This window comes from Bacillus rossius, assembly GCF_032445375.1.
Source record: "Bacillus rossius redtenbacheri isolate Brsri chromosome 4 unlocalized genomic scaffold, Brsri_v3 Brsri_v3_scf4_2, whole genome shotgun sequence".
NCBI lineage: Eukaryota > Metazoa > Arthropoda > Insecta > Phasmatodea > Bacillidae > Bacillus > Bacillus rossius.
In genome coordinates, this window is record NW_026962011.1 from 49576563 (window position 1) to 49602561 (window position 25999).

At 39.8% G+C, this 25999-nt stretch overlaps 1 long non-coding RNA gene across 2 annotated transcripts in view; it reads left to right on the forward strand.

Annotated features, from left to right (window-relative positions):
* Positions 1-25999, forward strand: part of LOC134541802 (uncharacterized) — a 225208-nt gene that overhangs the window by 54435 nt on the left and 144774 nt on the right. For both annotated transcript variants that reach the window (XR_010076691.1, XR_010076690.1), the window contains exon 2: positions 9305-9451. This is a non-coding gene — a long non-coding RNA (uncharacterized LOC134541802). The remainder of the gene's footprint in view (positions 1-9304; positions 9452-25999) is intronic.

The window sequence follows — 25999 nt, forward strand, 5'->3', positions numbered from 1 at the left end:
AATTGACGCAAGAACACAAGCAACTAGAACAGAGAATTTTTTTTTAAATTATAAATTTCAAACGAATGATATTCAAGCTTCAAGTAAACATAAAGTACAAACCAGCAAACTGCAATAGGCTTGTTTTGAAATTGAAAAAAAAAACTATGTGGTACAGTAGGCGGATCATATCTAGAAGCCTGAGTGGCCGTTACGGCCAGGGCAAGCAGACGCTTGGAGGGGGTTAACCTTGTGACTGCGCATGCGCAGAGCGCTTGGGTTAGGCTCATACTATCGGACCAGAAAATATAAACCTTTTTCTGTAGTTTCTGTGCAGGATTCAGCCAGATTGGACTGTCCTATTTTGTTTGCGCTTAGTCATCTGAATTCGCTACATTATGTGCTTTTGGTGTTGTGATTAATTTATATTAAACATGGTTTTACTGTAATCGGTCCGGACTTGAATACACTTTGTCTTATTGTTACTAGTGTTAATTTCGTCTTGTGAATACGTGTGTTATGAAACACTTTAGAGTGCGTGGCTAAATAAATTAATTTGTTGTGTGTTTTGTTATCACGATGCCACCGATATTATCGACGGTGAAGGGGAAGAAACTGCATTCGCAAGCCCGTGAAATAATTTATAATGTATTGTCATTCATGGAGAATGAAGCTAAAACTATGGAACCATCTATTCCAAAAGAAAAGGCACAGTTGAGGACAGCTGCAGCTACTGGCGTGTCTCGTAGCGCAGTGCAGAGAATTAAAGTAGAAGCAAAAACGTTGAGCATCGGAGAAGGATGTTCTTTCGTTACACCTGATAAGAAGAGACAGAAGACATGTAAATATGACCTAGATAATTTTGACCAAGCAGTACTTCGCAGAACTGTATATAATTTTTATGTAACTGAAAAATGTGTCCCCACAGTGGAAAAAATACGAATAAAACTGCAACAGGACATTAATTTCCAAGGTTGTAATGCAACTTTACGGAAAATTTTAAAAAAGTTTGGTTTTCGGTGGCGAAAAACTAAGTCGCAACGTCTCATTTTGATTGAAAAGTCTGATATACGACAGAAGAGAATCGAGTATTTGAGAAATATACGACGTTTCAGAAACGAAAATCGTAATATTGTGTACATGGACGAGTCTTATGTTTTGTCGTCCAATGTGCAACAGAAATCCTGGAGTGATGACTCGACCCACGGCCTGTTGACACCTGTTTCTAAAGGACAATGCTGGCGGTGAAAATGGTTTTGTCCCTAATGCCTTAGTGATGTGGAAATCTCAACAGGCTACAGGAGACTACCATCACAACATGAATCAACAAAACTACGAAAAGTGGGTAAAAGAAAAACTTATACCCAATATTCCTGCTAATACTGTTGTTGTTCTAGACAATGCACCGTATCACAACGTCAAAATAAATAAGTCGCCAACATCTAACTCGACTAAACACGACATGCAACAGTGGTTGCGAGAGCATGGTATTCATTTTGCAGATGACATGCTCAAGCCAACACTTTATGCAATTATTAAGCAGCATAAGCCGAAGCAAACCCTTTATTCAGTAGATGAAATTTTAAAATGTTACGGGCATACAACACTGCGTTTGCCACCATATCACCCTGACTTAAATCCCATCGAAAATATATGGGCAAAAGTGAAAGGCAAAGTGGCATCACACAATGTAACCTGTAATTTACGAGACGTAGAACAGCTCTGCGAAGAAACATTTAATAGCGTGGGGGCAGACGACTGGAGACCATACTGCGAGCACGTGAAAAAACTTGAAAACGAGTACTACGACCGGAATGCACATTTCGACATAGAAATTGATCCCATTATTATTAACCTAGGAGGTGTGGCCAGTGACAGTGATAGTAGTGATGACGACTGTAATACGGGTTATTCAAGTGACGAAATGGAAGGCATCGCCCCATTGCCAGCGAGCAGTGAATAAGTCAGGTGAGAAGTCAATGTTTTTAGTTACAATATAGACTCGATGGTTGCCTCCCCACCTTGTTCCCTCCCTCCTTTGTCGCACCCCCACTACTGTAAATCTGTGACGTGTACCAAGCTTCTAGATATCCTGCGGCTACTGTATTACACAGACTTTGTGCGATAAAACACACATAAAAGCATGTTGGTCGGTGAGATTCATGCTGCCACCAACAGCCATGTAAAATTACACAATGTGTGAATGAGTAAGCGCAAGTATAATAGTAAGATTTTTAATTTCAATTCAAATATATTTTAATTTTTTTAAAACAATATTTTAAAACAATACTTTATATAAATACTAAACTTGGTTGTTATTTGGTAGACGATTATTCAGTGATTTGTTTTTAATTTGTTACTAGGTAATTTCATGTTTGATTGTCAGATATATATTCTTGAAGTAAAACTTCGTTAGGTGCGTTGAGGGTGAAATTTTAGTATGCAACTGAAAAGCATTGAAATGCACGCGCATCACACAACGCCCATGCGCGCTTTTGCTGCAGCTGCGAGCTGATAATGTTAATATGGCGGACTAGCGTTTGGCAACATACACCCGTATATATCTCATTCGTGAACATCGGGTGACGTACCCAGCGTATTGTTGTGCCAAATGAAATATACTGAGAGCGAAACTATCCTGGAATATACTTTGTAAACTTGAATAATCATAGCAAAATATAACGGCAGCTTTAAAAATACCAAGAAAATTTTGTTGGGACCAATATGGTGTCAAAGGTATTTTAACACTTGGTTGGTTCTCTAAAACATTACGAGCTCGTATTATTCAAACTAAAGGTTTCAGTCAAATAGAACATTAAAACAAATAGAAATATTTAACATAAGTACACGCACTTTTTTAATGTGTTTTTTTATGTAGGATGTATTAGTGAAAGAGAAAACGTACACACCCTAACTGCGCCTAAAAACGGCTAATAAAAAAAACCCAGAGATGTGTGAACGTTTAACCTCGGTAACGAACAAATTCATGTGTTCTCATGTTGCAAATCCACTGATAGTACGAAACTCGGACACGAAATGTAACGCAGAATTCTTTAAAATAATGCCGTGCCTTATGAATATACGAAAATTGTATTTTCAACTCCTTATCTTGACGCGAATCACACTATATTCCGAACCCACCGCTAGAACTCGTCGATTATTGAACAATTTGATTCGCAGTCCAAAAATTCAAAACTATATTATAAAACAATTTCGATAAAAGCAAAAAAGACTTGAAAAAAAATTACCAAACTCCGGCTTTGATCTTGATTTTCTAAAAGAACATTTTTAATTGAAATACTGGCCATCTTGTTAAAATTAACAAAACAGTTAATACTATAAAGTTTTCCTTTGGCTTTGTAAACTTCGATTCGTGCCGTACGCCACATGATGGTAGCATCCTTGATTCAATATTTCCGTTCCATTCACGGAATTTCTCCTATCAAATGCCGAACGCCGAGAGTTAAGATTTTATACATTAAAAAAAAAAGATAAATAAGTAGGGACCGGATAATTTCACGGGTTCAATGACTTGTAGGATGAACTCCATAGTTCTACGTACACTCGGTCAAATGCCACCCTCTCATTGGCTGCTGTCTTGTGAGGCGTCCCAACGTAGTAGCCTGTGATTCGATAAAGCTTTGGTCGGGTGTTTCTCATTGCTAGAGACCTGCAAAATTCGCGGATTCATTCGGTGATAGGCTAGAATTCAAACACATATACCTCTTAGATACTTTTGCTATTGGCTTACTGTTCATCTGGACGAATCTCAACCAGTTATAAATCCTCAACCAAAGAAGGATCGAATCACAGACAAACCAGCTGAGACGACTTACAAGTCGGCAGCCAATGAACTTGCGTTATTTTCCCGAGTGTAGGTACAGGTGTATGTGCAGTCTATCCTGAATGCCATCGAAACCGCGAATTTTACAGGTCTCTACTCATTGGCCCAGAATCATCCAGGTGAGTTGTGAGCCAATAGCAGAGGCAGCACTGAGGTAAAACTATTTGTATTTTAACCTATCGCGAAATGCATTCGCGAATTTTTCCGGTCTCTATATAAATAAGTCGTCGTGCGCCCCTGGAGGTTATGTGAAGCGGTGCGCCCGGCGTGGTAGCGCGGTAGGCCACTCTTGCGCGCGGACTGCCCCGGGTGGTGGCGGTAATAACCGGTATTGGTGGTCGCCCGAGGGCAGAAGCATAGCCGGAATAAGTAATTCTCGGATTATTCATATTCCCAGATGTGCGGGGCTCTCTGCACTGCGCGCCAGGCCTGCTGCTCCGCCGCCTTGATTGGGCTATTGTCGCCCCCGCCAGGAGGTCTCTACCCCCCACCCCCACCCCCCCCAACCACTGGTCTCTTGGAGCCGCGCGGCCCCCCTCGGGCCAGATATTAAAACTCGACTACTCGAAGGGGGGATGGTGTGTGTGTGTGTGGTTGGTCGGGGGAGGGAGACCGCTGCGGTGTTAAACATCATCCGCGGCCCGTGTGTCCTCTGTCGAGGTGGAAAGTGGTGGTTTGGGGAGAGGGGGGAGAGATTTTGCGAGGGCGCGACCCGCACCCTTCGCTACCTCACCCCCACCCCACCTGTCCACCCTCCTCACCGCAACCAAGGGAAAACCACCCCCCTTCGAAATGAACGGCACAGTGACACACGCGACCGGCAGAAGTTTAGGTATACTTGTACTCCCCTCAGCTGCCGAGTCCGAGTTGTTCTCCCGGTGGAGCCGACCCCCGCAGGACAGTCTTTGGATGTTTCTTGCAACTGGGAAGATAGTAAAGAAAACCCAATGAATGGAAGGAAAAAAAAAACACGTATAAAACAAACATACAGAAAACAAGCAGCAATCAGTCAAAATGTTAAATGTACAGACAGATCAGAGAATTCTGCGCAAGGGAGAGCAATAAAGAGCACGATTCGTTCGGTTCGCGTCCGTCACCGTAGACAGCAGCACAGTAGGGGAATAATATTATTTCGTTTTTATAATAAGATTTTATAACAAACACGCATCCCAAATACACCAAACTTATTTAAAATGTGTTACAATATTTTTTAAAACATTGTGCAAAAGATCCCGGGTGTAAACTGAATTATTGTGTGTAACTGTAAAACACCATTGTTCGTTAAAAACGTATTTGAAAATTCAACATTACATTTAAATAACCATACCTATTGTGCTGAAAATCGGTGGACGATCGTTAAATTATATAATATTAATAATTCAAACGACGTAAACATGATTGAAAAGTCGGAGCGATATCACTTACACGTGAACATAGTGGGCGGAGTACGACGAGCCAGTTGCGACAAGATCTGTTTTTACAGGGAAAAAAACAACAACCGTGGACACACCGCGGCAAACGGGACGAACCAAACTATGATACCAGACGTATAATTTGGACAGCAATGAAATCAAAACGATATTCCGGCGACACGAATGGACGACGGCACTGAGGAACACATTCGGCTTCCTAACACAAAAAAAAAAAAAAAATTGCGACGTTCCGGGAACCGGGATGTTCCCGTCAACAGGAAATGCATGGGTGTGAATTTATATTGCCTAATTTCATTCATGACGCGTTTGCTTGCGCACTGAATGAACGTGACTAGACATGAGCCTGAATAAACTCAGCCAACCACGATACACACACACGCAACGTGCTACAGAGTTCTAGCACACAGCTGGTATGGAATCTTTTCACGAATTAATTTCTTAATTCAATTTTCTTTCAATACTGTTGACATAAAGAAAACTTTAACCTGTTTATTTTTTGGATACTAAATTATTCTTGTTATCCCATAGTAGGGAGTTTTTTTTTTCCCCCCGGCTCAGAGTCGTCTCGTCTGTTCGGCACGCAAAGCATCCTGGGAACGAACCTCCTGACGATGTTTGCGAGCGAGGGAAGCTTAACCACGTCACAGCTCGCGAACACGTGTTTGGAAAGGGGTGTGGTAGGGGGTAGGTGGCAGGGGGTAGGGGTAAGACGTCACCGGTGCGTCTGACGTCCACGAGAGATGCCTCCGCGCGCGTATACGGCACCCGCGAGGTAATGAAGACGTAAGTGGATTAAGGCGGCGGAAATCAGTTTCCGAGAGCTCATCGAGTTAAGGCCCCGGCTCTTCCTTATTACACACACTCGCTCCCCTCCTCCTCACACCGCCCCCTTACAGCCTTCCCTCCCTCCACTCCTCATCCAGCCTCCCGCTCCCGGCGCCAGGGGTGGCCAGGTAACACGAGGGAAGACGCCGAAGACGTATGGACTGTTACCAGATGAGCATCAACACAAACAAGTTATTTAATTCAAAACATTTTTGACGTGACAACGTCTAATAAATCGATGAACGCCGGCTGCACGCACGAAAAAGTGTCCCGTTACGCACATTGTCCCGTTACGCTGTGTCCCGTTACGCTCATTGTACGCTTGCACCGCATCTATCTCTCTTCCACTCGAGTGGAACAACCATCGAATTGACTTTCTCGAGACACATTAAACTTGAAACACTCCCATTCGTTTCCTACTTTTCCTATCATCGTCCTATCCTTAACAGAATAACACAGATTGGAAGAAGTTAAATAGCAAACATGTATAAAAGTTATAGTTAAAATAATCTCTTCGTTAAAGTAATAAACATATTTGAATTAATGAGTGTAAATAAAAGTAAATTTATTAATTAAATTGTAGATTTCATTTCACTCCTTCTTTGTATCCACACAAAATAGTGATAATTCAATAAAAATTATTCAATTTTATTCATAAAAGTATGCAATCATTTCATCAATGTTTTGTTATGACGTAGTCACGTTAAACTATCGTCCGTAAACCGACTTTACAGACAACCAATTATTTTTTTAAAACAAACTTTATCTAGATTACGTAATTTACTCAATGACCAAGATCAAATTTCCATATTAAGTAAAGATATCGAGTTGAAAATTCAAGATCACTGGAGGCAAAGTTCAAGATGTAATTAAGCACAGTCACGCTGTACCTATCCCATTACCGAAAATTCTGCAATATTCTCAAAACTGAATTTAAAAAAAAACTTTCGTTCCTTAATTTTTGAGTTATAATCATCTAGGTGAATGTTCGCACCGCGCAAATTAACCTTCAACATATTCTTACTAAAGATAATTCATTTACAGGAGAGGACTTACAAACAAGACTTGAATTTCAACCATATTCGTCTCCGCAGTCTACTTGATGGCAGACAAGTATAATTTTCTTAAAAAAAAAAAGTGCGTTTTAACGTGACTGATGGAACTGGCGGTGATTGGCCACTGACATGCTCGCAGTAAGCTGCTATCACCGGCGCGTGTTATTTATAAGCAGACGACCCAGTAAACAAGACAATTAATTGGAAAGCCAGTGACATTCCTAACGTTGCTTGATAAGGATAAGTAGCGCGTCAGCCCTTAACATACGCTTGAAGAGTTTTTTTTTTTAAATTTTATTTATAGTTCATGCTTTTCCGGCTTAGATTTGATCAGCTTTCAGCGTAGAACCATCATAGCCAGAGACCGGAAAAATTCGCGGATTCATTTCGCGATAACCTGATTATCAAATACATAAACTTTCGAGCTGCTCTTGCTATTGGCTCACTGTTCGTCTGGACGACTCTGGGCCAATGAGAGACCCTTAACCAAAGAAGTATTGAATCACAGGCAAACAAGCTGAGAGGACTTGTACAGTTGAGCAGCCAATGAATGAACTGGCGTTATTTGCCCGATTATGCACATTACTTTGTAGCCGATCCTGAGGGTCATCGCAACCACGAATTTTTCCAGTCCCTTACCATAGCACCACGTTTTAATGTCGTCACTTAACTTTGAATTGAAGCTCCGATGATAAATGGTTGATTTTACAGACTCTTTTGCTGATGACAAAGTAACTTCACTACAAATAAAAATTCTGCGAACTAAGGGCAGAAACACCGCAAGTAGCCAAGTGTGACAATGTGTTTCTTAATGTAGTTTGAATAGAAGATAATGTACATGTTCCGGCCTTAGGGATGGGTCTATTTCAGTTTGACTGGCAGAAGGATATCAATATGTTATAAAGAACATAGTAGACATTACAACACAATCACAACACAAACCCCTCAACGATAGCAAAAGCAAAACAATGGAAATAAAATGTTTTCCATTTCGGCTACTCCAATACACAGTAGATATTTCCGACTACACTCGCAGAATATTATCATTGAAGTCATAGAAAATAATGGATGGTTAAAGATTAATAGAATAATAGAACTCTTTGTCCAACCATAACCACGAAAGTCACCATTCATGATTTAGCCTCAATCATTGAAGATGCACAAAACTAAGCAGAATTATCCTTATTAGCCAGTGGGAGTGAGTTAAAGTGAGAGTAGGAGTGAGAGTGGGAATGAGAGTGGGAGTAAGTGACAGTGGGAATTAGTGATAGTGGGAGTGAGTGAGAGTGGGAATGAGTGAGAGTGAGTGAGAGTAGGAGTGAGTGAGAGTGGGTTTGAATGAGAGTAGGCGTGAATGAGAGTAGGAGTGAGTGAGAGTGGGAGTGAGTGATAGTGGGAGTGAGTGAGAGTGAGTGAGAGTGGGTATGAATGAGAGTAGGAGTGAGTGAGAGTAGGAGTGAGTGAGAGTAGGAGTGAGTGAGAGTAGGAGTGAGTGATAGTGGGAGTGAGTGAGAGTGAGTCAGAGTGTGAGTGAGTGAGAGTGGGTGTGAATGAGAGTAGGAGTGAGTGAGCGTAGGAGTGAGTGAGAGTTGGAGAGAGTGAGAGTTGGAGAGAGTGAGAGTTGGAGTGAGTGAGAGTGGGTGTGAATGAGAGTGGGAGTGGGTGAGAGTAGGAGTGAGTGAGAGTGAGAGTGAGTGAGAGTGAGATTGAGTGAGAGTGAGAGTGAGTGAGAGTGGGAGTGAGTGAGAGTGGGAGTGAGAGTGGGAGTGAGAGTGGGAGTGAGTGAGAGTGAGTGAAAGTGGGAGTGAGTGAGAGTGAGTGATAGTGTGAGTGAGTGAGAGTGAGTGATATTGGGTGTGAATGATAGTGGGAGTGAGAGTAGAAATGAGAGTGATAGTGCAAGTGAGAGTGAGAGTGGTAATGAGAGTGGGAGTGAGAGTGAGATTGGGCAAGGGAATGGCAGTGGGAGCAAGAGTATGTTTTAGAAAGCCTCTTGTAGGCCTATATGTGAATAAAGTTTGCTAATAGCGTCTGTCGAACTAATGCTTGGTCTGAATCCACATTGTTCCGGTCATAACAATTTATTTTGTTCCTAAAACCACGTGATACGGGCTTTGAGAATCCCCATATGGACCAATCATAGCTAGCCATGAATGCATGTGTTTCAGGACACCCGAGGTAGCCCGCCTGGTCTTCAGCAGTTGGTACGCGCATTGATACGCGCCCGTGACAGTTGAGCTAATCGATATCTTCATAGACGTGACCCCGAACTCAGAATAAAAGAAGCAAATATGTATAGAGAGAAAGTCGCTCAAGTAAGTATTTTAGGAATAATAATAACAATAATAAATATACCAAATATGAATCTATGAAACTGTTAGGAAGTGATCGCTGATAATATCATTAGAACTGTACTTGCTTTTTTTTTTAATAAATGCCCCTTAGAACTGCAATGATTCCAGAGTTGGTAATTTAGATCAAAGTCAATCACAGTGACTTTCGGCACTTCTCCAAACAAAGTAAAATTTATAAAAAAATATACGATGCAGCTGGTTTTTTTTTGTTTTACCAAAAATAGTTATTAAAATCAGAATGGCGTCTACGTTGTTAACAATTTTCATCTTCTATTTACGAAGAACGCTTGTTACAAATTATCCAGGGATCTTCGTACATTTACTTTTATCTTCGTAAATTTACCTTTATCTTCGTAAATTCACCTTATTCTTCTTCAATTTACTTTTATCTTCGTATATTTACCCTTATCTTCGAAAATGTACCCTTATCTTCGTAAATTTACCCTTATCTTCGTACATTTACCATATCTTCGAAAATTTACCCTTATCTTCGAAAATGTACCCTTATCTTCGTAAATTTACCTTAATCTTCGTATATTTACGGACACTTGAGTTAATTTACTTTGAAAATGAATTCAAAAGAATATTCTTTGTATGTTAACAAAACATTTGACAACTGGTTAAGTCTACAGTGAGAACACACTCGTTTTGTTGACGCGTGTGTTAGTCTCTCTTTAGAACGAAGCATACAACTAAGAAGTCAAAATACGGTGTATTTTTTACGAAGATCCAGTACTTTTAAATTACAAAAATTTTATTAATTTTTTTTAGTTAAATTATTCTTTGAAAATTCCGTAAATTAACTGTAATGTCTAACAGTGAATACGTTTATATATTTCCTCCTTGGTTCCACGTTTTTTTTATAATTCCTTTGAAATAAATTTTATATTTTATTCTTAAAAGCTGTCACCATCAGGATGGAAACATTGAACCGGTCACCATCACGATTGTTAATTTTTAAGTTCAAAAATATTTAGCCGCAGTTAATTTTGTCACATCTATTAACCATAGCCAGAAGTAATTAAAGATTTTCAGATTTTTGTTTTGTTTTATTTCACACGAGAAACAATGGGCATCGCTCATTGCCAGGAGACAAAAAAAAATTGTGTGCCGTAACGAATGATTTTTGATACGTTATCAGCGGAGTAATTTACGGATCCAAGATGGACGGGATCTCCCCCAACTAAAGTGTTTATCGCCGCGCTAGGAGGCGGCAAATAAATGCTCTCTCTCTCCGTCCCCCCTTCCCTTCTTTGCGGCGAGGCAGACAGCCGCCCGACCTCTTTGATCCCTCGAAGGTCTGAAGAGATAACAGGAGTCAGGGCCGTGCCCCGCTGATAAGGTCTCCGGCCAGCGCGGCGGTACGATTCCACGCGGGAGGTTCCAGCAGGGTTGTTACATGTATGTACCATTATCACGGTACTCACGCCATTATTATGGTACGTGCGCCATTATTATGGTACGTGTGCCATTATTATGGTACGCACGCCATTATTGCAGCAGATGAAACATTATTATGGTACTAGTACTGTCATACAGCCTTGTGTACTACTACATTCCATAGATACAATGATTTTTTTTGTGTAAATGGAGGAGAAACATTCATGTAAAATCACAACTATTTGTGAATTTTTAAATTTGCACAAATTTTATATATTTCAGCTTTGTGTTTTACCATTACCTCCAATAGTTAAAGTTATTTGTAAACCGTTACCTGAATAGTTTTCCAGTATTAACTGCGCACATTAGTAAGCATAGAAAAATAAACTTAAGTCCGATTATTTAATATTCGACTATTTTTTCCATGGCTAAAAAAATGATTGAATGAAACATTAATTAAACCAGAAATGTTTGTAATAAACACCCAGTATTATATCGAAAAACGTATTTCGAATATGCAAAAATAACCATAGCTATTAGTTGTACAAAGTTCAGAGAACGAGACTGTTGTTCCGGTAGGTTTGAAAGGCCGTTTGCAGGACAGTTAACTTTTTTTTCTTGTTAAAATTTCCCGAAATGGAGATTCTAGCATGAAGTTAACTATTTTCTGTTTAAATATGATGAAAAGGCAGATACTTTTTATCCCCCCCCCCCCCCTGTTAAAATGGTTAAAAGGCGGATTCGAGTTCGGTCCTGATCGGCTGGTGAACGGATGTTAACGGCTGTTGAACGGTGAATCCAGTCTTCAGCGTTCGAACTAATTCGTGAAAATATCTAGGTTGCGAATCGTCAACAGCATACTACTATCCCCCCTTCGGGAGACTTATGTGTAATCACTTGTGTTCCCATTTCGAAAATTAAAAAAAAAAAATTGTTTGTCTGTAAATTCGGTTTACGGACGATAGTTTAACGTGACAACGTCATAACAAAACATTGATGAAATGATTTCATAATTTTATGAATAAAATTGAATCATTTTTATTGAATTACCACTATTTTGTATGGATACAAAGAAGGAGTGAAATGAAATCTACAATTTAATTGATAAATTTACTTTTATTTCCACTTATTAATTCAAATATATTTATTACTTTAACGAAGAGATTATTTTAACTATAACTTTTATACATGTTTGCTATTTAACTTCTTCCACTCTATGTTATTCTGTTAAAGATAGGACGATGATAGGAAAAGTAGGAAACGAATGGGAGTGTTTCAAGTTTAATGTGCCTCGAAAAAGTCAAATCGATGGTTGTTCCATTCGAGTGGACGAGAGATAGATGCGGCGCAAGCGTACAATGAGCGTAACGGGACACAGCGTAACAGGAAAGTGCGTTACGGGACACTTTTTCGTGTGTGCAGTCGGCGTTCATTGATTATTAGACGTTGTCACGTCAAAAGAGACAGGTATAGACATACGTTTATCTTGCGGTTATGCAAGGCAACGCTAATCCCCGAGTTGATAGGGTGGATCACGCGCCAAATTACGCAGTAAAAAAATTTGGCGATTTCTACATTTGACCGACCATTTGCCAGTATAACTACATATGTGTCGTGGTGAACATAGCTAGTTGCATTGCGTAGGTTACATTATCTGACAAGGTCTGTGTCATGTAAGCTGTCTCATATTTGACAGTTCTCACACGTTTTGCCAAAGGTCTACGCATCCTTCTGACGTCCCGTCAAAAGTGTTTGTTTACAAACAAACCCAATTTTGTTGTCAGTGTACGTCAAAAAAAACCCAAATCATGGATCGTTTGCCGAGTGACAGTGGATAAATGAATACCTCTGGTGCTATTTTTTTTAATTTTAGAACTGTCAAATTCGAGGCCCGTTACACCGACACTGACTGTTACCCTTCTTATTTCCGAATTTCAGTATAGCTTGTGACATTTTGTTACAAGTGAACTTAAATATGTTCTGAGCCATGTCACTTGCTTAGGTTTTTTTTTTAATAGCAAAAATGGTGTTTGTTGGGAGACCTACTATTTCCATACGTCTTTAAATTATTCATTCTATGGGAAATTTTGATTTTATAATGTTTCTTGGGCGTAGGCAATTACAGTTTTGCACTGTTCTTCATTGTTGTGTTCGTGTATTTGCTGCGTTGTCCAGGTTTTGTTGTTTGTCTGCATTTACTGTTACTGTCGAAACTGTTTCTTCGTTGGTAGCCCACTGTCTTCGTCTCATAATAATATACCTGTTTAGGTTCTTCGTTTTTGACAGCACCTGATTTAGGCTCTTTTTCCTGTGAGTTTACGTAATCATTTTTATTTTTGCTTTTATGAATTTTCCCCATCACAATCAGTGCAAAAATGCAATGGCGTATGACCAGAAAATGGTATTAAACTAGTATTTCTATAAATAAACTCATGTTTGTTTAGGTCAGCTGAATATGTACGACTGTTCTGTTGGCCAATCTAAAATCAATGTTGGTCTCGAGTGCATAGGACAAAAATCGGTCTACAATACATCCATTATTGGTCTGTGATAGTAACATAGGTTTAAGATGGCTCACGCGTATTGTGGCAGAAATACGTAAAAGGGCGATTGGCCTGGCGTGAACACGATAGGAAGTACATGTGTCTGAAAAATCGTTTTCGCGAACAGCTTATTTCCAAACACATGGAAACTTCACAATTTTCAAAAAATAGCGTCCATTTCATTAATTAAGAGGAAGCCGTTTCATTAATAGTACTAAATTATGTAAACCTGGAACAGCTGGTCATGCAAAAAAAGTACTGTTTAGCTTAGTGCCGATTATTTTTGACGTGACGTCTAATAAATCGATGAACGCCGGCTGCACGCACGAAAAAGTGTCCCACTACGGATGTCCCACTACGGATGTGTTCTGTTTGCTCATTGTACGCATGCGTGGCATCTCTCTTCATGCTCATTGTACGCATGCGTGGCATCTCTCTTCCACTCGATTGGAACAACCATCGATTTGACTTTTCAATCATATTTTCGTCGTTTGAATTATTAATAGTATGCAATTTAACGATCGTCCACCGATTTTCAGCACAATCGGTTCGGTTATTTAAAAGTAATGTTGAAAATTTAAATACGTTTTGAACCAACAATGGTGTTTTACAGTACACATAATAATTCAAATTACACCCGGTATCTTTTGCACAATGTTTTAAAAAATATTGTAACACATTATAAATAAGTTTGGTGTATTTGGGATGCGTATTTGTTATAAAATCGTGTTAATATTATACCCCTACCGTGAACAAAGTTTTTATAATTTTATATATATAACATTTGAAACTTCATTACCTTAGTATGGCCTCGTGGGCGTGTAGTTAGCGTACCTAACTCTTAAGTTAAGGTTGCCGTTTCGAATCCCGGCAGCTGCGAAGTTTCTTTACGTACTTGTAAAAATAAATATGGCGCACGCAACATTTCAAAAGTAATACATATATTTGAATTAATGAATGCAAATAAAAGTAAATTTATTAATTCAATTGCACATTTCATTTCACTTCTTTGTATCCATACAAAAAAATGATAATTCAAAAAAAAATTCAATTTAATTCATAAAAGTATGCAGAGGTAGATTTTATCATGCAAAATATTGAAAAATTAAAAAAAAAATCTTCCTCAAAGAATATAATATTTTTAATGCCTAATTGTTTTGGTTGCAAAAACCTAAGTATTACGGCTCAGTCTCAGGCCGAATAAATTTTTTTCTTCTGGATCAATCATTTCATCAATGTTTTGTTATGACGTTGTCACGTTAAACTATCGTCCGTAAACCGACTTTACAGACAACCAATTTTTTTAATGATAAACACGGAAGGAAATAAAAACACGAAAAAGCACTACTTAAAATATCTTCTTCGCAAGTTTTAAGCCTTGCGCTGCAAATGTGCAACTATTTGCAATTCACTAAATGGTCTTCGTTCGAAAGCTATATCGTAAAAACCGTGAACTAAACCAGGCGTAAAAAAAAAAAACACTTAGCATTTATCTCATTTGGCGATAAATTCTTGAAGTGCACCATTTCTATAGGCTGTATGCAGAAAGTATAGCGTGTGCCCGTTAAATCTCACCAAACGACTTATCCCCTTTGGAAAACGAAAGAAAACATCTCTGTATGTCTCGGCTTAAGGGTGGATTTTTTTTCTTCCCTCCAGGCAAGGCCAAGACCGCTAATGCCCGTTGATCCTGGAGGGGTTGTCGTGGAGCTATGGCTCCTAGGTATCTCGGCAAGCATGATCCTATACGGATCGAGCACTCTCTCAGGGAATGGAGCGGCAAGCTCTGTTTAACAGGGATTACCCAAGCGACCGAACTGAATATAATTAACGGAGGCAAGAATTTCCCTCTCCCTGGTGGTTCCAACCCTTCCGCGGAGACCGTTCTCGATCTCATTTCCCTCCGGAGAGGGGCTCTGACGCGGGGAGGCGGCAGGGGGCATCTGGCATGCGACGCCTCTTGTGTTTCCTCCTCCCGGAGCGAGAGGCCCATTGTGCCCGGATCCCCCCCGGGTCCGGGCTTCCCAAATTGCCGGAACATCGCAAACAAGTATTCCGGGGAGGTCTTTGTGTCGCCGAGAGACTGGCGCGCCGGCGACTGGAGGGTAGAAGCGGGCCGAGAAAATGTTTGCGGTGTTAAATGGGCGCTGCACCGGGCGGTACAGGCGCTCTTGGCTCGCGCCCCGTCGGCATCCCAGCAGGCATTGCGTGGGCGTGCGGCGGCTCTCAGCCGGCTCCTTAAGGGCCCCGCCTACCTGGGCACACACCCGGTGTGCAGAGCTTCAGAAAAAACAACGCGATTTGAATACCACTCGAGATATCCAAGTGAGGCCTATTTACGAATAGCATTTAAGAGTTCGCTGAGGGCCGAAAAGTACTTTTAATTTCGGATTAAGTTTTTAAACTGTATTTTTAGAAGCGTTAAAATGCCTAAAATGCGTGTTTTCAGAGTAATTTTTAGGAATAAAACAATCAGTACAGATTCTTGAAAGCACTTAAGGGGCTTGCATAACACCTTTATCTTCATTTCTCCGCCATATAATGTTACGGTCACCGCTCAAATTTCACAGTTGTCCTGTGACGACGAGAAGACTGCGCGCCAGTTCAGAGGAGACACCGCGCTAGAAGCACCAGCGAGCGTCGCGCTTATCATCCCGACTCACTAACACACATACACCACTGACAAGGCGGGCCCCTTAAGGCCGGTCCACACGCAATGTTTTGTACACAGTTCTGACTGCGCAGGCAAAACTGTGCAAACAAAAGGTTGCAGTTTAGCCGTATCCACACAACACAGTTTGCAGCCAAGTTTTATCCAATCAGTTGCGAGAATTCCTTACTTTTGCCAATTACTTTCGGTACACCGACCTCAACGAATTAATGTTTTTTTTTTATCTTTGTTAGCCGCGATGTAAACATCTTTGTATTTTTGCACAAGTGCTTCATAAGCTTGACTTTTTTTTGTCCCTATCGCTATATTCTTTTGATTTGAACCGCCACCAACACGGAAAGGATTTATACAGACCAATGAACTCTATTAGAAATTCACGTGAACACTGTCGCAAATCGGCAGAGACCTGCAAAATTCGCGGATTCATTCGGGGATAGGCCAGAATTCAAACACATATACCTCTTAGATAATTTTTTTACTGGCTTACTGTTCATCTGGACGAATCTCAACCAGTTATAAACCCTCAACCAAAGAAGGATCGAATCACAGACAAACCAGCTGAGACGACTTACAAGTCGGCAGCCAATGAACTTGCGTTATTTGCCCGAGTGTACAGGGGTATGTGCAGTCTATCCTGGAGGCCATCGAAACCGCGAATTTTGCAGGTCTCTACAAATCGGTCATCGTTGAACAGATTACGCCGTTCCGGGCACAAATACCGAGGGAGAACTGAGCCCCGTGCACGGAGAAGACGGAAGAAGAAGTGTCCACACGCTACGACAAGTCTGTGCAGGTCGACTAAACTGCGCGGACATACGTAAATGCTCTTGACCGCAGTTTACCTTCTCCGTGTTCCGTCTCCGCGCAGTTCACAAAACTGCGCAGTTTTCCCGTCCACACACACGCTACGTCTTGTATGCAACGATGCGGCCGGTGCAAGTAAATCGTTGCTGAAAACGTTGCGTGTGGACCGGCCTGGGCCCGCCTCGTCAGGGGTGTGTGTGTGTTAGTGAGTCGGGATGATAAGCGCGACGCTCGCTGGTGCTTCTAGCGCGGTGTCTCCTCTGGACTGGCGCGCAGTCTTCTCGTCGTCACAGGATATCTGTGAAGTTTGAGCGGTGACCGTGACATTATATGGCCAAGAAATGAAGATAAAGGTGTAATACAAGTCTCTTAAGTGCTTTCAAGAATCTGACTGGTTGTTTTAAGACTGAAAATTACTCTGAAAACACGCGTTTCGGCCATTATTACTCTTCTAAAAATACAGTTTAAAAAAATAATCAGAAATCTAAATTACTTTTCGGCCCTCAGCGAACTCTTAAATGCTTTTCGTAAGCAGACCACACTCGGATATCTTGAGTAGTTTTGAAATCGTGTTGTTTTTCCTGAAGCTCTGAGCACCGTGTGTGTGCCCGGGTAGGCGGGGGCCTTAACACCTTCAGACAGCGGTCACCAGCTAGCGGCCCGCGGACTAAATCAGCGCCACTGAGACAATCTTCCAACGATACAAGTCCTGGCATTTTGTCTGTTTATTTGCATGGACACTAACAAACTTTGAAGTAAATAAAAAACCTTGCCTCCAAACTTTTTTACGTCTACCTTAAAAGACAGAAATTGGCAAAGCTTTTTGAAATATAACAGAAATACGAGACCAGAACCTAAATTTTGAGAAATAGTGATTCCTTCATGTTGCTTGAGTAGCACATAAATATATTTTGTTTTTTGATGCAGCCTAAATTAGAGGTCCGATAGCCTAGTATTGAAACCATGTCTCTATACACTGTGAACTAATATATTTGTAGACTAAATTTGCCAAAATAGACAATAATAACACACTGGCAGTGTTTAGAAGCCAAAGTATTTTTATAGATATAATTAATAATATAATATTTATTCACGTTATTTATATACTGTTATATAATAATTATCTTTTTATATTTATTAGGATATGTAAATACTGTTTTTCGAAGACTTTTCGTTACTTTATCATATTCCACCAATTTATTTTTTAGTTATTGCACATAACAATTTAGGACAAAGTTATGTTGTAAAATACCATGTTAATTAATACTTGCCTGGTTCACGTATTAGATTCTAAAATGATAAGTTATATGGCTCTCGAAAATAGTTAAGTTGACCATCTCTGACTCAAAGCACCAACTTAATTGCATACATTCTTATGAGTAAATATAAATTGATTATTTATTTAAAAATATTAAACACCTTTAATCTATAGGTATAATGTATAACTGGTCTCGAATATGACAGTCTTCAAAATTAGTACAAGTATTACCCATTATTCTCCAACAGTTCAATTGCACATGATGTTTGTTTACGTTCGTTGACTACCACACGACGTTGTTCACAAAAATTGTTTATAGAATACTGAAAAATTTGAGACAAGTTACATGACACATTATATATACACACACAAGTAGCCAAGCTTTCTGACTGTTTAAAATATTTTGAAGCATGTCCGTGTTTTAATATCTGTTAATTTTAAATGGCTCATTACTTTGAAAGCAACCAACAAATCATAATATAGGGACTGCAGGATCGTCCCGAACCGTCGGAGATTATGTTCTTTATTTTGATGCTGCTAAAACCTAAAAACTAATCTGGTTCAAAACGAAAACAGCGAACAATAACAAAAAAGACACAAAAATAATAAAATTAAAAAAAATCACCCTGACATATCGTAGATTCCTCAAGACACGTATTAATTATTATTTAATTTATAGTCTACGAAATAAAATATTAGACTTAAATTAAATATGTGGCTTATTTGTCAAGAAAATATCAGACCCACGTAACCTGGTTCCCATACCTTTTGGAAAAGTTTGCTCTTAGCTTGTAAATTATTTTACACAATACATATCAATAATTTCGTTGATTGTTTAAATATGGCGTATTTTATATAGGCTTTCAAACAAGACTTATTTATAGCTTTATATATAAAGCCTAAGTACGATACAAAGAGTTTTAATTCACAAGTAGTTCATAAAATATTGTTAACAGCATCAACATTTTTGTGTTGAATAAAAATGAGAACATTTGTAAATCATCAATCATTTTTTACTGAGCGAAGGGGCTAGATTGCAAAGCATTAGTCTAGCATTCGGGACGACATGGTTTTGATTTCCGGTTTACCTGTTTGCGATTTTGTTTTGCCTTATTTTCCCTGAATCCCCCAAGTCACTCTAGGATAGCTATTTTCAATCGGAAAAGACCTATACCTCGACCAAAATTTGATAATTTTTTGTATTGTGTATTCGTCTTTAAAGCTTACAATTTTAATTCAGGATTTTAAGTTCACATTATTAGTAAAAACAATTAATGACCATTCACATCTTACCCCTTCAACCCCCCCCCCCCAAAAAAAAAATAAAACTATATACATAAGTTTAAACAATAACGCATACTTCGGCAACAGAAAATGTAATAGATAGGACCACCGTGAATAAATGTCATCATTTATATTCTTTATCCTCTGCCGGAATTTCAAAATCTCTAGTTATTGTCACAAAAAACCAAACATAGAGTAACGCTTGTGTTCCTTCACTAATAATAATGACTAAACATTTAAATAAATTTTTTGGATGTAACAAAAAATTACTAGGTGTATCTATCAATATTGCTTTGTTGTTTACGAATAAACACTTCGGTGGCGCAGACAAACCTATTATTTTTTTCTCAGTGCAAGCCGACACTGGAAATTAGCCCAGAAATCCTCTCTCTGTGTATCCGAGCGGTTTAGTAGTAACGGCCTGTTCCCCGAGTGTAATCCGGGAAATCGTACTCGGCAGGCATTAAAGAACAGTACCCGCCAGAAATCTCGGAAACCGACCACGGTTCCGCAAGAGGGTGGAAGCTTTGTGTCCGCGATGCCAAAGAGAAAATAACCGCTCCTCGCCAAAGAGGAAAGGGAGAAATGCATGCGGAGTGCCTCGCCTGCGCGGTATTTGCTGCGCTAATAAGACGCGGTAGGGATCTCTATACCACGCCCCCTTTCCCCGCACGCGCTTTCTATTTCATACTTTTTTTTTCTCTCTCCTCTATCAACCCACCACGAATCTCTTTTGCACGAGCGACGTCATCAGCCACCCCCGTCCCCCTCCCTTCCTAGCAACTCTCGTCACTGCTTCGTTCTTTTCTTCCGTAGTCCTCGATCGTCATCGGTTTCATTAGGGCGGCTGCCGGCCCCCGCGTAATCCCGGGACCTGCCCCATTGTTCGGGCTGCGGTCAAAAGGGGGACCCGCGCGGACAAAAGAAGGGGGAAAAAAATATGGTGAAGGGGGGGTTGGAAACCAACCCTCTCCCCCTCGCCGAGTTCCCCTCCCCAACCACCGACCGTAACCCGAGTAAACAAAACTGGCGGCCCACAAAAACCTCAAAATTCAATCGCGGTGAATGCGAAGCAGGGGAGGGGTGGTCGAAAGCTGGTTGATTAGAACTAGGTGTACTCTGCCCGGCGAGTGCTGGAGGGTGGGGGGAAGGTGGAGGGAGGGAGGGAGCTGCTGGTTATCCGATACGAATTAGCGTGCATTAGTCCCCCCCCCCCCCCCCCGTTACCTGTCCCTTGGGGAGGCAAGGTTTGGGAGCAGAGATAGACTTCTTGCCCGCAAACACTCCCAGCTCTCGTATTTGTTAACCCTCTTCTGCATTACATCCCCTTCGTCCTTTCGCCCTTCTCTGAATATCACTGAAACCATCGTGTCGCATTCGTAGCTAACAAATTTTAATATTTTAAAGATTTTCTTAGTCGTAGTATCATTAACTCATCGCGAAATTATATATATATATTTTCTTTAATAGCTTTACCAGCATAATTTATTCTTGTTCGTGGATATTTTTTATGTGAAAATTCATAAACTATCTATATTTTTATTTTATGTCTGAACGTCCTTCTAATGCTGAACATCTCTGTGTTTTTTTCTTCAGATTTTGTTCTTGTACTTAAAAAGTTAACATCTGAATTTACCAGATAAAATATAGGGTTTGAATAACTCAACTACTTTTCACTTAGGGGAATTAAATTGGACTCAGTGAATTTTTTATCGACACTTTCCACATGCGTCGATCCACCAAAGGTCTTTTTTTAATTTTCATGATTTGAAATCATTACATTCTATTTGGTTTTAGGGTATTAAATTAATTGTAGGATAGCAAGATTAAATGCTTACACGATATCATGAATTCATTCTGTTGTGTTTATATATTTTAACTGGCTTTTTAAATAACAAAGAGTTAATTCGCATTTGAAAAATTTTCATTTTATTTGCTGACTAGAAATGAAGTTAAAAAAAGTTTTCAAAACTGTTTGTTTACACAGAATTTTACACCATATTGTAATGTGCTCAGGTAAACGTGTATCATTGTTTTTAAATCCCTCATTTCTAAGGTGTATGAAATATTCCCGTAATTGTGCGTCTCTTATTTTCAACTATAGTTCTAATTTTGAAATATTTATCCCATATTTTGGCATGTCGAGACGTAAATCGTAGCTCCTAGACCTTTGCGACCACACATTTACCAACAGGCTCTATTCTTTAAGCGCCGCGGGGAAACAGCGCACTACGTCACGCGCAGGTGACTTCTACCATCTTGTTCACAAGTGTTGACTTCAATGCCTGTGTCATGTCAAATAATAATGATAATAAAAAATTAGCACGGAAGCTTTATTGCAAGCGGTATCATTATATAGTTGGAATTGCAAGAGATAGCGATCTCTGATTACCCGCTAAGGGTAGGGTTGCAACGAAGCGGTATCCCAAAGCTGGAACTGAACCATCCGACCAGGGCTCTTCTCGTCTGATGCTATCAGACCCTGGTTGGTCGAGTGATAGGGGAGAGAGAGAGAGAGGGTTGGTAGACGCCGCTGAGCCAAGGGAGGGAAGGGGTGCAGGCCCCTTTTTGAACTGTCGCTGATGTCCCCGATTACCGAAAGGGCTTACAGCCCCGGCGGGAGTCGCAAACACGGGGGGGGGGGGGGGTGGAAGGTGGCTGGCTGACTGATAGAAGAGCTACTCGGCACTCGGCACAGATGGAGTCCCAAGATTGCGCGGCGCGCGACGGTTTTCCAAAACGAGCTGTCGAGGTCGTACTGAAGTTCGCTATCGCGCCGGGACGGAGGCAAGAGTTCATTGTTTAGCTCGGGAAACGTACAGCCGCTTTACAATTTCAGAACAACTGCCACTGCTCCGCCCTCGTTTTGTTGCTCCTGGATTTCCGCTCGTATAGGCTCTAAACCTGGCGTTCATTGTGGAAGAAGATCATTTATTTTTTTTCCCCCGCACTTACAAATCGTCACATTTTCCCGCACCAACTGCTCTTTCAGAACATTTAAGTTATGTATTAATGCAGTGCATATAGGTCTTCCATTTTTCTTCTTATTGGAAAGTAGATCCTCAAGGATGAAAGTCAATTAGGTAAAAAAAACAAACAAACTGCATTCACTACTACACTGTTAGAAATCTTTGACTTTGTTCCAAAATATGTGTGTAATGAAAGTTATTAACCTAAGGAGGAAAACCATCAAAAGCAATGCATTTTGTATTTTACTGATAGGCTTGAGTTCAAGCAATAAAATATATATTATAGTTTGAAGGTAACTCGTATGATATGCCCGTACGATTATTTATGGACAACAGCATTGTAGGTCTTAAAAAAGCCTAAAGAAAATCCCGAAATAGTATATGTCTATCTTCTAAGGATAACCCACAATAATATTTTTATCTAAATTATGCCACATTAGTAGATCACATCCATAGTAGAATAGGAATGGCGGTCTTGCTACAGGTTCCAAGCGGAGGATTGAGGATGGGGTCAGCGACAGACCGCCCTGACACCACGGAAGCCATCTCGGATGACCTTGACCTATAATCTTTGAACTTCAAAGTTTACCTTTACCATTAACATTGACATTTACATTTGACCTAAGTCACCATCTCGGATTCCGCCGTCTTGCCATCGAATGCTCCAATCCCTGAATGTAGCAATTTTCGTTACGGTCACCATATTGAGTTTTAAGAATATGTCCGCCATCTTGGATCTGATGTGAAAGCCGGGGCAGATCACTAATTGTTTATAATAGGTATTTTATACAATAAAGGTCATAATTTGATTAATGGTTTTTATAACCTTCAAGGCAAATTTTTAAGTCAGTCTTAGTACATACAGAAAAAAAATTAATGTGGTAAACTGTGTATATAGCCTTCGTCTAAAACGATTCATTTTTTTAATATCATTAATTTAATAAATAAAATAAGGTTTGCTCCCCGTGGTTAAAAAATATATGTTTGAATGAAACACCTATTAAAATATAAAATTATGCGCCAATTAGTATATGCAAAAAAAAATAGCCCTGTGTTGCAAAAAAATTTACAATATCCTTATTGTATTATTACAAACTATTTCTTGCACATTGGTTTCCAAAGGAATCTATTGTAAAATTACGATAAACTGTTTTCTGTGCACCGGATTGCGCACCTGGCCATGTATATAAAATGCGGTGTACAGTATTTTGTCTTGGTAAAGCCAAACTTTGGAAAAAATTGGTTGTCTGTAAAGTCGGTTTACAAACGATAGTTTAACGTGACAACGTCATAACAAAACATTGATGAAATGATTCCATACGTTTATGAATACAATTGAATCATTTTTACTTTAATAATAAAAGAATAAAAACTTGAAATTAAACTAGTAATCAGATTTTTAAAATGCAAGAATAATAAACCTTTATTGTCGAAATTGTTGTTGTGATAAGCAATGAAAACCACATTAACTTTTCACTTCACTTTATGAACAGTCGACGAAACAGTTCACGTGTAGATGACTTGTAATTAATTTTAAAAACGGGCGTTTAACTTTAAAGTTTAAATATAATTATGAACAAGTTTTCATATAAATAAACTGTAATCAAATATATATCATCAATTATATGAATGGCCATAATTTTTTTAGTCAATTGTAACATAACCTATTATTACTGCACTCGCCGACAGCGTAACGGAGCACAGCGTAACGGAACAATGAGCGTAACGGGACACAGCGTAACGGAACAATATGCGCAACGGGACAATTTTTCGTGCGTGCAGCCGGCGTTCATCGATTTATTAGACGTTGTCGCGTCAATAAATCCGGGAAGATGTCTCAAGGCAGCTCTTGTGCGTTTCTATTCAACACAACTCCTCGGTTAGGCCGGCACGTGTCTCCGTTGATTCGCGTGACGCAAGTTAGCTCCCGTGACGTCGGCGAGAGAGAGAGAGAGAGAGAGAGAGAGAGAGAGAGACGTAGTGCTGCTGGGGTGTTAAGAGCTACACGTTACGACACTCTAACGTCCGCCCAAGACAGCGACATCCACAGGCGTGATGGAATTCCGAACACGTTGGTACCATAAAACGCAGATGACTACCTTGTGCAACGAACCCCCCCCCCCCCCCCCCCCGAGTTCGTATCTAAGGAAGTCGAAATTCCATTCGCACTGCTATATACATGTGACTTTAAGAAGACAGACATTTATTTGCTATTTAAAAAATATATTAAAATTAAAAATCACTGCCTGCTTTTTGGCGTAGAGCTGTCACAGGAGCGACCAGGACATAAAACCAAATTTGTTCTGGACCACTGCGACAAACATACATACAGACCTCCCGGGCATGCTACGAATTAAAAAAAAAAAGTAAAAAAAAAATATTTCATAACACGCCTCGTTACGAATCTACATGCAATTGACTGAAATGCGAAAGTTCTTCAAATTGAGTATTTGCAGTAGAGATGTCCCATCTGTCATTTTGGAAACATGACGTGGTGTTTTTTTTTTTTTTGCGAACACTGATAACCACATGAAATTGTTCACAGAAACTCTTGACAGTGCAGAAGTTGCGGATGAATACGTAAACTATTCGTACACATCAAATTTTTGACAAGTTTATGACAAATTCTATAGCGGGAAAATGAACCGATATTTGATTCTTCATTGCTTAAGAACTGAGAATTCTTTTAAATGTTAATTATGTATTAAAATTTTCATTTTATATAAGTAGCATGTTGCGTGATTAAAAAGAGCGGCTGAATTGGACAGTGATTGGCCTCACAATATTGTGAATTTTTTTGGTGTACAGCATTGAGTTTAATTTTTAAATAATTTATACAACTGTAAATATATCAGTGATATTTCAATACCAAACTGTAACAAAATTTTTATGGCCTAGTATAATTGTGGAATCCTAGATGGCATTATTTTTATTTTTTTCAGTTTCTCGTTAAGAACGCCATTAAAAAAAAACTGCGCAATATTTCTTAACGGTGCCTAATAGCGAACAGAACGTAGGAAGCATTACAATCACCTGTTCGCGTTTAGTTTTGTGACTTTGTTTTAGAAATATAATTTTTGGATTAAAAAAAAGGCTTGAATGGGTGTTTTCAACGATATTTTTAATCATGAAAAATTTGGAACGTAGTAATGTAAGTGGAATAGTTACGTGCAGAAAGCTTGCATTTTAAATATTAAACTTTTAAATGTTATGGTCAAGTTTAAAGTCGCGCCACAGAGGCGAGTTAACCACCTGAAGACAGCACGCCGGCTGGGAGACCAGCGCGTAGGGGCTAAAAGGCGCGTGATGCGCTCGGCAGCGTCGCCCTTATCACCCCGCGCGCCTTCAGGAACACGTGCGCACTGAGCCCTCTCGAGGCCGCCTGGTCAGGGTTGTGTCTGTGTCGGCGAGGCAGTGTTAAGGCGAGGTCAGGCGCGCGGTGCACGGGGCAACTGAGAGATGTAAGCGGTGTCCTCAACACGAAACGGCAAAGGAGTAAAGAGTACCTTGAGCGCTTTCGACCATCTGTACAGGATTTTCAAGTCTAAAAATTATCCCGAGCATTTTTTACTCTTCTTAAAAATTACAGTTTAAAACTAA